The sequence below is a fragment of the Bombina bombina genome, chromosome 2 (assembly GCF_027579735.1).
Source record: "Bombina bombina isolate aBomBom1 chromosome 2, aBomBom1.pri, whole genome shotgun sequence".
In the NCBI taxonomy this organism is placed as follows: Eukaryota; Metazoa; Chordata; class Amphibia; order Anura; family Bombinatoridae; genus Bombina; species Bombina bombina.
The window spans coordinates 1407555852-1407572509 of NC_069500.1; positions in this window are offsets into that span (position 1 = coordinate 1407555852).

Below are 16658 nucleotides of genomic sequence, written 5' to 3' on the forward strand. Positions count from 1 at the left end.
TGTTTTAACACTTAAGGTACCGTCCCAATCCTAATAGAATTCTAAAAACTGTTTACTCTAAGTCTAAATGTGACCGGGGACTAAAATTATAAAATCCCATTTTATGACTGTGATTACATCTATGGACTTTTGATAAACACAAATTTCCAGTTTTGTCTATTAGGGTATAATCTCATCATTTATTTACAATATCTTGTTTTTCATTTATAGTATTATTGTTATCATTATGTTTCTTAATTTTCGTTTTCTTTTTTAACATTTTTTCAACTTCAGAAGTTTTTAAAATCCCCAGTTTTAAATTGCTTACTTAGCTTTTTATTATATTTAAAGGTGTTTTTATTGCTAGACAAATTTCCATCATACCGTCATAGTGGTATCAATAAATAGATAATAATCAATAAGAAAATTGGTTTCAGAACATAAGCGCATAAAATCACAAACAGTGGATTAGAGTAGGTGTAATTAGTTTAAAAATCTTGTAATTATTTTATTATTTTCTGTAATTTAGTGGGGTTTTTTTTTCGTACTTTAGATAATTTTATTTAATTGTAATTAATTGTATTTAATTTAGTTAATTTATTTAATTATAGTGTAGTGTTAGGTGTTATTGTAACTTAGGTTAGGTTTTATTTTACAGGTAAATTTGTCTTTATTTTAACTAGGTAGTTATTAAATAGTTAATAACTATTTAATAACTATTCTATCTAGTTAAAATAAATACAAAGTTGCCTGTAAAATAAAAATAAACCCTAAGCTAGCTAAAATGTAACTATTAGTTATATTGTAGCTATCTTAGGGTTTAGTTTATAGGTAAGTATTTAGTTTTAAATAGGAATAATTTAGGTAATTGTAGTAATTTTATTTAGATTTATTTAAATTATATTTAAGTTAGGGGGGTTAGGGTTAGACTTAGGTTTAGGGTTTAATAACTTTATTATAGTGGTGGCGACGTTGTGGGCGGCAGATTAGGGGTTAATAAATGTAGTTAGGTTGCGGCGACATTGGGGGCGGCAGATTAGGGGTTAATAAATATAATGTAGGGTTCGGCAATTATGGGGACAGCAGATTAGGGGTTCATAGCTATAATGTAGGTGGTGGCGTTGTCCGGAGCGGCAGATTAGGGGTTAATAATATAATGTAGGGTTCGGCGATGTCGGGGGCGGCAGATTAAGGGTTAATAAGTGTAATATTAGCGGTGTTTAGACTCTGGGTTCATGTTAAGGTGTTAGGTGCAGACATAGGAAGTGTTTCCCCATAGGAATCAATGGGGCTGCGTTAGGAGCTTTATGCTGCTTTTTTGCAGGTGTTAGGTTTTTTTTCAGCCGACTCTCCCCCATTGATTCCTATGGGGAAATCGTGCACGAGCACGTTTTAGCAGCTCACCGCTAACGTAAGCAGCGCTGGTATTGAGGTGCTTTTCGCTCACTTTTTTGCGGTTAACACCGGGTTTGTAAAAACTCGTAATACCAGCGCTGTCTGTAAGTGAGCAGTGATCTTAAACTGCTCGTTAGAACCTAATGCAAAACTCGTAATCTAGGTGCATGATTACTAATCAGATGATTATTTTACTTGTGCGCCAGTTCAGATATCCTAAAATTCTGGCCTGTTAGGGAGGTGTGAGAAGTTTTCAATATCTTGGAAGAGCCACTTCCCCCTTGCTCAGCAGTGTGTAATAACAAGGTCCTACACATTGATGTCTCCTTGTGAGCATAGGGTACTTCCGCCAGTGGCCTAACCCTTCACATCAGCACATTTGCCACCAACCATAGATGACTCCTAGCCTACAAGCCAGGTGACCCTCCACCTCAATTTCACCTAAAATTCACCCTTATAGTGGCTTGAATATTATCTAAAAAACTACTGTACTGATCTGATCCTTACATTGTACATGACGTCTTAACATGGGGCCCAGTTTATCAAGGGCCGAACTGCCCCTGATGCCCCTGTTACCACGCGAGCCTTCAGGCTTGCCGGAAACAGCAGTTATGGAGCAGTGGTCTTTAGACCGCTGCTCCTTAAGTGGTCCGCTGCCTCTGAGGCTGCGGACATCAATCCACTCGATCCTATGTGATCGGGTTGATTGACACACCCTGCTAGCAGCCGATTGGCCGCGAATCTGCAGGGGGAGACATTGCACAAGCAGTTCACCAGAACTGTTTGAGCAATGTTAAATGCCAACAGCGTATGCCCAGAAGTGGACTGGGTTATTGGAGTGTTGGGTTATTGCTTACTTTTTTGAGTTATCTGTAGTCTGTGACTTTGGCTAGTTACTTTGTATTTAGCTTGTGTTTTTTGCAGTCACTAGCTCCACCTATTTACAGCTGCTGATAATTTGCAATCCTGGCAGGCCTATTTAAACCAGCGCTTCCTACTTCCCTTGGCCCAAATATTTAGGTTTTCTCTGGGTGTACTCTGTTCCTGTTAAAGTTTGTTTGCTGTGTATGACCATAGCAGTTTTTGACAATCTCTTTGCCTGCTCCTTCTGTACTGATGCTGATCAATTCCTACTGACCTGTGGTGAGTTCATGGGCCATTCCATCGGATTCTGAGTTTATACTGTTTTTTGCCTGTGCCAGTATTTACTCTTGCTTAAATGATTCCTTGTCTGCCTAAATTACTCCGGTCCTTTTTGTTTTGTCTGTGCTAGCTGGTTTGGAGACCCCTACACCTGACGCTGAATAGCAGGCAAGAGAGGCAGGAGTTTGGTAGGAATATTGCAGTTTTGGGTGTGAACTGACAACTCTGCATTTAAACTGCTTGTGTTAGCATTTCTCACTAAGGCCCTGATATTAAAAGCATCTACATATTGTAATAAAAAAGGCAGACCTGCAAAGTGCTGACGAGTGGTGATGTGTCTCTCATGGGATATAATAGGGAGCGCTACATCAGCAAAACATCGTCATCATCGCCGCTTGTTAGCACTTTTTGTGGGGGGGGCTTATTTGAAGTGCTCCTACACAGCGCAGACAGTGATCTTATTGAAAACCAAACACGGTTTCTGTGTCAGAACACTTCAAATAACGCCTGTGTAACCTAACTGTAACTACACTACCTGCCTTACACTGTAAAGGTGGCGATACAAACATGGCTAATACCCGACTCATAAACTTTACTGTAGAGAATGAAATAAATTACACTGCTGGTGATGTATCCCATTTAAAGTACAGGTTACTTCCCCTGGAAAGCCTGGCTAACTCCCACTGAATGCCTACACCTACGTCATACCAATAGAATGAAAGCTTTTTCTATTGGTTGATTGGGATAAGAATGAAAAAAACACCCAATATAAATGCATGGACATTCCTATATGAGGAGGAATTACAAATGCCTTAAGTAAAAGGAGGGTTGAACTTACCACATCTTATAACTTATAATAAAATAGCTTTAGCAAAATTTGTGATCGACTGGCTAACTACAAGTAATTATTATGTGGTTGTGAAACCTGAACAAAAAATAGTTCATCCTTTTACATTATCAGCATTAGCACATATCCAGGTAAGAGACCTGCCTCCATTATGTAAAAAGATGCCTGTCTTTAGAGAATCTATTAAAGCTTGGCAAGATATTTGCCTGTTCAGCGGATCCAATTTTTTTAAATCTGAGTGTCTTCCTATACAGGGAAATCCTCTTTATATAGCGGGTTTTACAACACAGCCTTTTACGGTCTTGGCAGAATCAATTAATAAAGAAACAAGATAACTCAGTTAAAACTTTCCAAAATATTAAACATTTGAGATCCCCAATAGCCATTTATTTGCCTATTATCAAGTAAGAAATTATATAATATCTGCACTGCAACATTCCTATATAATAAAAGGCCAAGTGTGTTTGTCCAAAGCTGTCATGCGCAGTAGACAGCACAGCACGAGGACAAACACACCTGGCCTTTGAGAGTCCCTAAGTCTCTGCTCTGCAGTGCGAGCAGAAGTGGGCGTGGCCGAGCGTGGATGGGGCGTGGCCGAGCGTGAAGGGGCGGGGCCAGACGGCCGTGAAAGGCTGTGCAGTTTGAGAGCTAAAAACAGCTCAAAAGAGGGTAGAGAGGGGGTAGGGAAAAGATAAGAAAGGTGAAAGAGAGATCAAGAGGGGAGAGAGAGATCAAGAGGGGAGATAAAAAGAGCACAAGAGAGGGAGCAAAAGAGAGGGGGAGAGACAGCAAAAGAGAGTGGAGGGAGAGCAAACGAAAGGGGACAGAGAGATCAAAAAAAAGGGGGGGAAGAGAAAGAGAGGGGGAGTGGGGAGAGAGAGAGAGAGGGGGAGGAGAGAGAGAGAGGGTGGGGAGGAGAGAGAGAGGGGAGAGAGAGAGGGGAGGGAGAGAGAGAGGGGAGGGAGACAGAGAGGGGAGGGGGAGGGGGAGTGAGAGAGAGAGGGGAGGGAGAGAGAGAGGGGAGGGAGAGAGAGAGGGGAGGGGGAGTGAGAGAGAGAGGGGAGGGGGAGTGAGAGAGAGAGGGGAGGGGGAGGGAGAGAGAGAGGGGAGGGGGAGGGAGAGAGAGGAGGGAGAGATAGAGAGAGGGGAGAGAGAGAGAGGGGAGGGAGAGAGAGGGGAGGGAGAGAGGGGAGGGGGAGGGGAGAGAGAGAGGGGAGGGAGAGAGAGAGGGGGAGATAGAGAGGGGAGAGAGAGGAGAGAGAGGGGAGAGAGAGAGAGAGAGAGGGGAGAGAGAGAGGGGGAGAGAGAGAGGGGAGAAAGAGAGAGAGAGGGGGGGAGAGAGAGAGATAGAGGGGAGAGAGAGAGATTGAGGGGAGAGAGAGATAGAGGGGAGAGAGAGAGAGAGAGAGAGATAGAGGGGAGAGAGAGGGGTAGAGAGAGAGAGAGGGGAGAGAGAGAGGGGGAGAGAGACAGGGGAGAGAGAGAGTGCAAAAGAGAGGAGGGAGAGAGAGCGTAAAAAGAGAGGGGTGAGAGAGTGCAAAAGAGAGGGGTGAGAGAGAGCACAAAAGAGAGGGGGAGAGAGAGCGCAAAAGAGAGGGGGAGAGAGAGAGTGCAAAAGAGGGGGGGAGAGAGAACGCAAAAGAGGGGGGGAGAGAGAGAGCGCAAAAGAGGGGGGAGAGAGAGAGCGCAAAAGAGGGGGGGAGAGAGAGAGCACAAAAGAGGGGGGATAGAGAGAGGGGAGAGAGAGAGAGGGGAGGGGGAGAGAGGGGAGGGAGAGAGGGGAGGGGGAGGGGGAGGGGAGAGAGAGAGGGGAGGGAGAGAGAGAGGGGGAGATAGAGAGGGGAGAGAGAGGAGAGAGAGGGGAGAGAGAGAGAGAGAGGGGAGAGAGAGAGGGGGAGAGAGAGAGGGGAGAAAGAGAGAGAGAGGGGGGAGAGAGAGAGATAGAGGGGAGAGAGAGAGAGGGGAGAGAGAGATAGAGGGGAGAGAGAGAGAGAGATAGAGGGGAGAGAGAGGGGGAGAGAGAGAGAGAGAGGGGAGAGAGAGAGGGGGAGAGAGACAGGGGAGAGAGAGAGTGCAAAAGAGAGGAGGGAGAGAGAGCGTAAAAGAGAGGGGTGAGAGAGTGCAAAAGAGAGGGGTGAGAGAGAGAGCACAAAAGAGAGGGGGAGAGAGAGCGCAAAAGAGAGGGGGAGAGAGAGAGTGCAAAAGAGGGGGGGAGAGAGAACGCAAAAGAGGGGGGGAGAGAGAGCGCAAAAGAGGGGGGAGAGAGAGAGCGCAAAAGAGGGGGGGAGAGAGAGAGCACAAAAGAGGGAGGATAGAGAGAGCTCAAAAGAGGGGGGGATAGAGAGAGCGCAAAAGAGGGGGGAGAGAGAGCTCAAAAGAGAGGGGGAGAGAGAGCGCAAAAGAGAGGGGGGAGAGAGAGAGCGCAAAAGAGAGGGGGAGAGAGAGAGCGCAAAAAGAGAGGGGGGAGAGAGAGAGCACAAAAGAGAGGGGGGAGAGAGAGAGCGCAAAAGAGAGGGGGAGAGAGAGAGCGCAAAAGAGAGGGGGAGAGAGAGAGCGCAAAAGAGAGGGGGGAGAGAGAGCGCAAAAGAGAGGGGGGAGAGAGAGAGCGCAAAAGAGAGGGGGGAGAGAGAGCGCAAAAGAGAGGGGGGAGAGAGAGCGCAAAAGAGAGGGGGAGAGAGAGAGCGCAAAAGAGAGGGGGAGAGAGAGAGCGCAAAAGAGAGGGGGGAGAGAGAGAGCGCAAAAGAGAGGGGGGAGAGAGAGAGCGCAAAAGAGAGGGGGGAGAGAGAGAGCGCAAAAGAGAGGGGGAGAGAGAGCGCGCAAAAGAGAGGGGGGAGAGAGAGAGCACAAAAGAGAGGGGGGAGAGAGCTCAAAAGAGAGGGGGGGAGAGAGATCTCAAAAGAGAGGGGGAGAGAGAGCAAAAGAGAGGGGCAGGGAGAGAGCGCAAGGGGTGGGACCGCTGTACCCTGCAAAAAATGGCCCATGTAAACGGGCTTTAGGACTAGTCTGGATATAATTGGAGCTCTAAATTCATGGGGGGAAAAATTACACAGTTCAGAAGTAGAATCTATATTATCTCCTCTACTTACAAGGTCTTAATGATCATAAAAAGTGAGAAAATAATGCAAAAAAAAGCCGCTCTAAGTGGGCTGAAATACTAGGCATAGACCTAGTGGATAATGTAATTACTTAAAGCATTAGGAGAACCAATAAAGCACCTTTAGCAACGTATTACCAGGAGTCCCAAATTAAACTAATTCAGATGGCTTATTTAACTCCAGAAAGAATGGTTAAAATAACTAAAATGGGAGAAGCCCTTTGCACCAAATGTGGAAATAGAAAGGCAAACATACTGCACTGCTTTTGGTACTGCTACAAAATGAGAATAACATATCTAACTGGTTAAGCAATGTAGTCCTTATTAAGATAACACTTGAAATACAAGAAGTCATCTTCCTCATGGACAGATTCAAATATAAAGGAGATACCAAATTCTTAAATCTAACCAATTTGTTAGGCAGGAAAATTATATTAAAACTATGGAAGTCTTGGAAAGCTCCTACGCTAGAAAAACTAAAGTCAGAGCTACGCAATCTTCTGATACTAGAACAGATAGATACTTTGGGGCATATTTATGATTGTGCAAGCGGGCATGATCCGATATAGCAGATCATGTCCGCTGCATATTGATAAATGCCGACAGCATACGCTCTCTGCATTTATCATTGCACCAGCAGTTCTTGTGTACTGCTGGTGCAATGCCGCTTCCTGCAGATTCGTGGCCAATCGGCTGCTAGCAGGGGGTAACAATCAACCTGATTGTATTCGATCAGGTTGATTTACGCCCGCCGCCTCAGAGCAAGCAGACAGGTTATGGAGCAGCGGTCTTCAGACCGCAGCTTCATAACTTCTGTTTCCGGTGAGCCTGAAGTCTCGCCAGAAACAAGGGGCATCAAGCTCCAAACGGAGCTTGATAAATATGCCCTATTATCTCTCACAGAAAACAGCATAAAAGCATTTATACAGAAATGGGAGCAATTCCTAATAGCTCAAGAAGTAGGCTTTCAGAAGCAAGTTTTATCTCCCTTTTCAAATACTATTCTGTGATAGAATACATGCTTCGAGGTCAATAGACGTTCCTAGATGAATACGGGAGGGGGGACATTTTTTTTTTAGGATTGAGCTCGCATTCTATTGGCTGATTGGAACAGCCAATAGAATGCAAGCTCAATCCTATTGGCTGATTGCATCAGCCAATATCATTTTTTCACCTTTAATTCTGATTGGCTAATAGAATTCTATCAGCCAATCGGAATTCAAGGGATGCCATCTTGGATGCCATCCCTTAAAGGAACCTTCATTCTTGAAGAGCCATTGACAGAAGAGGATGCTCCGCGCCGGATGTCTTGAAGATGGAGCCGCTCCACGCCAGATGAATGAAGATAGAAGATGCCGTCTGGATGAAGACTTCTGCCCGTCTGGAGGACCACTTCTGCCGGCTTGGATGAAGACTTCTCCCGGCTTCGTTGAGGACTTCTTGCCGCTTTGCTGAGGACTTCTCCCGGCTTCGTTTAGGATGAATGTCCGGTCTTCAAAAACTGTAAGTGGATCTTCGGGGGTTAGTGTTAGGTTTTTTTAAGGGTTTATTGGTGGGTTTTAGTTTTAGATTAGGGTTTGGGCAATAGAAAAAGAGCTAAATGCCCTTTTAAGGGCAATGCCCATCCAAATGCCCTTTTCAGGGCAATGGGGAGCTTAGTTTTTTTAGTTAGGATTTTATTTGGGGGGCTGGTTGTGTGGGTCGTGGGTTTTACTGTTGGGGATTGTTTGTATTTTTTTTTTTACAGGTAAAAGAGCTGACTTCTTTGGGGCAATGCCCTGCAAAAGGCCCTTTTAAGGGCTATTGGTAGTTTAGTTTAGGCTAGGGTTTTTTTATTTTGGGGGGGGCTTTTTTATTTTGATAGGGATATTAGATTAGGTGTAATTAGTTTAAAAATCTGATAATTTATTTTTTATTTTGTGTAATTTAGTGTTTGATTTTATTTGTAATTTAGGTAATTGTATTTAATTTATGTAATTTATTTAATTGTTGTGTAAGGTTAGGTGTTAGTGTAACTCAGGTTAGGTTTTATCTTACAGGTAAATTTGTATTTAATTTAGCTAGGTAGTTAGTAAATAGTTAATAACTATTTAGTAACTACAAGTATTCTACCTAGTTAAAATAAATACAAACTTGCCTGTAAAATAAAAATAAACCCTAAACTAGCTACAATGTAACTATTAGTTGTATTGTAGCTAGCTTAGGGTTTATTTTATAAGTATTTAGTTTTAAATAAGAATTATTTAGTTAATTATAGGAATTTGTATTTAGATTTAATTGAATTATATTTGTTAGTGGGTGTTAGGGTTAGGGTTAGACTTAGGTTAAATTGGTAGCAGTTTACGGGTTATTGGTAGCAGTTTAGGGATTAAATGTAATGGAGATTGTGGCAATTTTGGGGAATAATATTTTAGGAATAAAAGTGGGAAGATTGTTTTTTTGCATTGGGTAATTTTTTGTAATGTGGCTCGTGTGTTTTAGCTGTTAAAAATGGGGTGGATTTTGCATTAGGGTACTTGCAGTTAGGGGGTTTTAGAGCCAGGAGGTTAATTGCATTAGTGATCTGGTGGTTTAGGGATTAATCATGGTTGAGGAGAAAGCAGTTAGAGGGTAAATTGATAGCAGTTTAGTGGTTATTGGTAGCAGTTTAGGGGTTAAATAGAGATTGTAACATTTTAGGGTTATTATAACGGGTATTGGACACCTTGTGACACTTGTGGGAAGTGTTGCTGCTAGTGGTAAGAGTTTGCATTATCTTTTAAAATGTGATACACAGCATTGATATTATCATGTGTATTTCACACAGAAGGTAAATTTGTCCATGTTGCATTCTATGCACCATCTTGAGTGTGTCAATTCTGAATTAAATTGTCCCTTTAACACAGGCTAATATTAAAATGAACCATTAGATTTTGTTCTGTATTCACTATAAAGTCATTTACATATGAAAAATAAAATAAATACACCATTACATTGTTATAATAGAAATTATTACTAAATGATTGTTTACGTATATTTTCTCCGCTTTTTCTGCATGTTAAATTTATCTTTAATATAAAAAATGACCTGGATTCATACTATTATAATTTGACACTTTTTTAAGTAGAATATGAATATGAAAAATGAATGGAATAAAAAACAGACCACATATAGAAAAATAACCCAAAATAAGAAAAGCTCAAAGCAGACCGAAGTTAAAAAGATTATAATTTTCGGGAAAAAAAAGTTCTCACATGTGTGTAGAACTCACAGCCTCTGTGACCCGTACAAAATATGCAGTGATTTGTAGCTTACACATGAGTATTACATTTGTTTTATGAATTGGCCCATAAATCATGACTCTTCCTTAAATACATTCCTACAAAAGTAAAAAGGAATTGGGTTGCTTGTTTAATTGGTGACACTTTTCTCACTCTGTTCCTCTGGGAGGCAAAAAAGAAACCTATGGTTTTAGGTTGCCTCGATGCATGTTTCAGCAAGCTTTGACGCCTATGGTTTGTAAGATAAACACACTAAGGAAATTTATCTTAGAATCAATAATAAGCGTAACCTTTCCATTAAGCAAACACAAATCCCAGTAAGAATTGCTTGCGAGCCTCACTGCAGGCAGAGTTCCTGCTGTGTCCCTATAAATCTTTGGAAAGTTCAAACTGAATTTGTTCCTCCAGTTGACAATGTACATCAAGACAATATTTCGCCATGTCGCCATCCAGTCTCTGTGGTTTGCCCAGGCTAAAGATGAAATCTAGTAAATGTTAAAAACATTTAAAGGGATTGAAAGGTCACAATTTAAATGTGCATTGGTGCATTTCAATGTGAAACATAAGCATATTTGCAATATACTTCGATAAGAAAAAAAAATCCTTCTAGTAAATGTTATCGCTGTTTTTCTGCGGCATACACACATATACTGTGAGATCCTGTGCGCTAGTATTCAAATGCCACAGCTTCTCTGAGAGTCAGTGGTGGCTTGTATGACACAAAATAGATCTCCACAGAAGCAACACAGACCACTGGCAAATCTCTGAGCAGACATGGGGTAGATTTATCAAATGTCGGACGGGCATGATCCGCTGTGGCCCAACATCGCTAAATGCCAACAGCTTATGATGTCGGCATTTAACATTGCACAAACATTTCTAGTGAAATGCTTGTGCAATGCCGCCCTCTGCACATTCGCAGGCAATTGGCCGCTAGCAGGGGGTGTCAACCATGCATGGCCCTCACAGGATATGTGCGTATGCCGCCGGAAAACAGAATTAACTTTTACTAGAAGCATTTATGCTACTCGAAGTATATTGCAACATGCTTCTATTTCAAATTTAAATGGAGTTGTGCACATTTTAATTTAGACTTTTCTATCCCTATTTACATTTTTGTAAGGCTGCTATAAAACACTCTACAAAGAAATTAGCTGTTTGATTATTGTTTTTATAATATTCTGCTCCTGTGCCGCTCTCTAACAATGAGCTTATGGGGACTGGTGCTTGTGCTTATATGCAAACCTTTATTGGTTCATGGTTAAGAATGTCAATCAATTTTACCTGGATGCAACAAATATATATACGTATTTACTTAAAGGGATAGTAAACCCCAAAATGTTCTTTTATGATTCAGATAGAACATACAATTTTAAACAACTTTCCATTTTAATTATATTATCAAATTTTCCTCATTCTCTTGTTATCCATTGCTGAAGGGACAGCATTGCACTACTGACAGGAAGCTGAAAATATCTATTTAGCCAATCACAAGAGACAAATATGTGCAGGCACCAATTAGCAGAAGCTCCCACTAGTGTATGATATGTGCTATTCATTTTTTAACAAGGGATACTAAGAGAACGAAGCACATTTTAAAATAGTAGTGAATTTAAAAGTGTCTTAAAATGACAAGCTCTATCTGAATCCTGAAAGTTTAAAGTGAATGTAAATTATATGCTTTCTAATGAACATTATTAATTCTCAATATACTTGCAATGTAAACCGCAATGTTTATTTTGGAAAATAAGCATCTTGTGATATTATAATTTATTTTATAACTTATCTACGTCTTGAACGCCAACTCCTCCCATCCTTGACTTACGGTATTGCTTATAGAGCAGTCCCTCCTGCTCTCTTACGTAGGCTTGAAGCGCGCTCCCGAGGAGACAACAATTTGCGCATGCGTTTTGAAACAGCTGTTAATATGCACAAAAAATGTATTAACCCCTAAACCGCCGCACCCGGACCCCGCCACCTAATAAAGTTATTAACCCCTAAACCGCCGCTCCCGGACCCCTCCGCCACCTACCTTACCTACCCCGCCGCCATCTACCTTAGCTACCCCGCCGCCATCTACCTTACCTCCCCCGCCGCCATCTACCTTACCTCCCCCGCCGCCATCTACCTTACCTCCCCCGCCATCTACCTTACCTCCCCCGCCGCCATCTACCTTAGCTACCCCGCCGCCATCTACCTTAGCTACCCCGCCGCCATCTACCCCATCTACCCCGCCACCATCTACCTTAGCTACCCCGCCGCCATCTACCCCATCTACCCCGCCGCCATCTACCTTAGCTCCCCTGCCACCATCTACTTTAGCTACCCTGCCGCCATCTACCTTAGCTACCCTGCCGCCATCTACCCCATCTACCCCACCGCCATCTACCTTAGCTACCCTGCCGCCATCTACCCCATCTACCCCGCCGCCATCTACCCCGCCGCCATCTACCTTACCTCCCCGCCGCCATCTACCCCATCTACCCCGCCGCCATCTACCTTACCTCCCCTGCCGCCATCTACCTTACCTCCCCCGCCGCCATCTACCTTACCTCCCCCGCCGCCATCTACCTTAGCTACCCTGCCACCATCTACCTTAGCTACCCCGCCGCCATCTACCCCATCTACCCCGCCGCCATCTACCTTAGCTACCCCGCCGCCATCTACCCCATCTACCCCGCCGCCATCTACCTTAGATACCCCGCCGCCATCTACCTTAGCTACCCTGCCGCCATCTACCCCATCTACCCCACCGCCATCTACCTTAGCTACCCCGCCGCCATCTACCCCATCTACCCCGCCGCCATCTACCCCGCCGCCATCTACCTTACCTCTCCCGCCGCCATCTACCCCATCTACCCCGCCACCATCTACCTTACCTACCCAGCCGCCATCTACCCCATCTACCCCGCCGCCATCTACCTTAGCTACCCCGCCGCTATCTACCTTAGCTACCCTGCCGCCATCTACCTTAGCTACCCCGCCGCCATCTACCTTAGCTACCCCGCCGCAATCTATTTTAAAAATATTAACCCCTAATTTAATCCCCCTACACCGCCGCCAGCTATATTCAACACATTAACCCCTAATCTAATCCCCCTACACCGCCGCCAGCTATATTCAACACATTAACCCCCTAATCTAATCCCCCTACACCGCCGCCAGCTATATTAACTATATTAACCCTAATTATATTACGGTTAAGATAGTTAATATAGTTATTATGTTATATATATTAACTATATTAACCCTAGTTATATAAGAGTTAATATAGTTAATATAGTTATTATATTATATATATTAAGTATAATAACCATATCTAACTCTAACATCCCTAACTAAATTCTTATTAAAATAAATCTAATTAATATTAATATTATAAATTAAAATATTCCTATTTAAATCTAAATACTTACCTATAAAATAAACCCTAAGATAGCTACAATGTAATTAATAATTACATTGTAGCTATGTTAGGGTTTATATTTATTTTACAGGCAACTTTGTATTTATTTTAACTAGGTACAATAGTTATAGTTATTTACTATTTAATAGCTACCTAGTTCAAATAATTACCAATTTACCTGTAAAATAAATCCTAACCTAAGTTACAAATACACCTACACTATCAATTATTTAAATAAACTACAAATATCTAAACTAAAATACAATAAAATAATCTAAACTAAATTACAAAAAAAAACAAACACTAAATTACAAAAAATAAAAAAAAATTACAAGATTTTTAAGCTAATTACACCTATTCTAAGCCCCCTAATAAAATAATACAGCAATAAAATAATAAAGCCCCCCAAAATCAAAAAAATTCCATACCCTATTCTAAATTAAAAAAGTTAGCTCTTTTACCTTACCAGCCCTTAAAAGGGCCTTTTGCGGGGCATGCCCCAAAGAAAACTGCTCTTTTGCCTGTAAAGAAAAACACAATACCACCCCCGAACATTACAACCCACCACCCACATACCCCTATTCTAAACCCACCCAAACCCCCCTTAAATAAACCTAACACTACCCCCCTGATTCAATCAGCCAATCAGATTTTTCTACCTTAATTCCGATTGGCTGATAGAATCCTATCAGCCAATCGGAATTTGACGGACGCCATTTTGGATGACGTCATTTAAAGGTACCTCATTCCTCGTTTAGTCTTCGTGCCGGATGGATGCTCCGCGGCGGAGGATCGAAGAAAGAAGATTGAAGATGCCGCTTTGCTTGAAGACATCGCCGGGTGGAAGAAGACTCTCTGCCGCTTGATTGAAGACATCGCCCGGATGGAAGAAGACTTCACTGCCGCCTGGATCGGATGAAGAGTTCTGCCCGGCTGGGTGAATACAAGGTAGGGAGATCTTCAGGGGGGTAGTGTTAGGGTTTTTTAAGGGGGGTTTGGGTGGGTTTAGAATAGGGGTATGTGGGTTGTAATGTTGGGGGGTGGTATTGTGTTTATCTTTACAGGCAAAAGAGCAGTTTTCTTTGGGGCATGCCCTGCAAAAGGCCCTTTTAAGGGCTGGTAAGGTAAAAGAGCTTTGAACTTTTTTAATTTAGAATAGGGCAGCGAAATTTTTTATTTTGGGGGGCTTTATTATTTTATTAGGGGGCTTAGAATAGGTGTAATTAGCTTAAAAATCTTGTAATATTTTTTTTATTTTTTGTAATTTAGTGGGGGGGTTTTTTGTAATTTAGTTTAGTTTATTTTATTGTATTTTAGTTTAGATATTTGTAGTTTATTTAATTTATTGATAGTGTAGGTGTATTTGTAACTTAGGTTAGGATTTATTTTACAGGTAAATTGGTAATTATTTTAACTAGGTAGCTATTAAATAGTAAATAACTGTTTAATAGCTATTGTACCTAGTTAAAATAAATACAAAGTTGCCTGTAAAATAAATATAAACCCTAAAATCGCTACAATGTAATTATTAATTACATTGTAGCTATCTTAGGGTTTATTTTATAGGTAAGTATTTAGATTTAAATAGGAATATTATAATTAATAATAATATTAATTAGATTTATTTTAATAAGAATTTAGTTAGGGATGTTAGAGTTAGATAGGGTAATTATACTTAATATATATATAACATAATAACGATATTAACTATATTAACCCTAATATAATTAGGGTTAATATAGTTAATATAGCTGGCGGCAGTGTAGGGGGATTAGATTAGGGGTTAATATTTTTAAAATAGATGGCGGCGGGGTAGCTAAGGTAGATGGCGGCGGGGTAGGTAAGGTAGATGGCGGCGGGGTAGATGGGGTAGATGGCGGCGGGGTAGCTAAGGTAGATGGCGGCGGGGTAGCTATGGTAGATGGCGGCGGGGTAGCTAAGGTAGATGGCGGCGGGGGAGGTAAGGTAGATTGCGGCGGGGTAGATGGGGTAGATGGCGGCGGGGTAGCTAAGGTAGATGGCGGCAGGGTAGATGGGGTAGATGGCGGCGGGGTAGGTAAGGTAGATGGCGGCAGGGTAGCTAAGGTAGATGGCGGCGGGGTAGATGGGGTAGATGGCGGGGTAGCTGGGGTAGATGGCGGCGGGGTAGCTAAGGTAGATGGCGGCGGGGTAGCTAAGGTAGATGGCGGCGGGGGAGGTAAGGTAGATGGCGGCAGGGGAGGTAAGGTAGATGGCGGTGTGGGAGGTAAGGTAGATGGGGGCAGGGTAGGGGCTCACAATAGCGGGTAGTTTAATGTAGCTGGCGGCGGTGTAAGAGGCTCACATTAGGGGGTAGAGAATGTAGATGGCGGCGGGGTAGGAGCTCACATTAGGGGGTATGTAATATAGCTGTCGACGGTGTAGGGGGATCACATTAGGGGGTTATACTTTTATTGCATGTGGCGGCGGGGGAGAGGCGGTTTAGGGGTTAAACACTTTATTAGGGATTGCGGCGGGGGATCGCGGTTGACAGGTAGATAGACATTGCGCATGCGTTAGGTGTTATCAATTGTTTGCGAATGCGCTACATGTGAACGAGCATGGATTGTCAATGACGATTTGTTAGGGAACGCATGCGCAGTTTGATCGTGTTACGTGTGCAAAAAGGGGCTGGACGCCACAGGGTATGAGCTATAATTCGTTAAAGGCAATGTCAATCAAATTAGATACGAGGGACAAGATGGCGGGCGGAGGAAGAAAGTAAGCGAAGTAGGGTTATAAATCCTTTGATTATGGTTTTAGTCTTAAATTATAAAAAAATGATGACTTAAACTAACGTTTATTTTAGGTAATTAACAAGATGAGGAAGAGTGGTGAACGTGACTTGACATTCACTTTAATTTATTTTGCATGACGTACCGAGTCCACGGATTCATCCTAACTTGTGGGATATTGTCCTTCCTGACAGGAAGTAGCAAAGAGAGCACCACAGCAGAGCTGTCTATATAGCTCCCCCTTAACTCCACCCCCCCCAGTCATTCTCCTTTGCTGGCTCTAAGCAGGAAGGGTAAAGAGAAGAGGTGTTAAACTGTTAGTTTTATTTTATCTTCAATCAAGTGTTTGTTATTTTTAAATGGTACCGGTGTTGTACTATTTACTCTCAGGCAGGACATAGATGAAGATTTCTGCCTGGAGGATGATGATCTTAGCATTTGTAACTAAGGTCCACTGCTGTTCCCACAGAAGCTGAGGAGTACAGGAAAACTTCAGTGTGAGGAACGGTTTCTTAACCCCTTAATGACAACTGACGTACCAGGTACGTCATGCAAAAACAACCAGTTAATGACAATAGACGTACCTGGTACGTCAGTTGTCTAACAGAGTGCTGGAAGCGATCGCAATCGCTTCCAGCAGCTCTCAGGGTATTGCAGTGATGTCTCCATATGGAGGCATCCTGCAATACCTTTTTAGAAGACTCCGATGCAGAGAGAGCCACTCTGTGGCCCTCTCTGCACCGGTAGCAATTGTGCCGGTTCGTTGGTGGGTGGGAGCGTA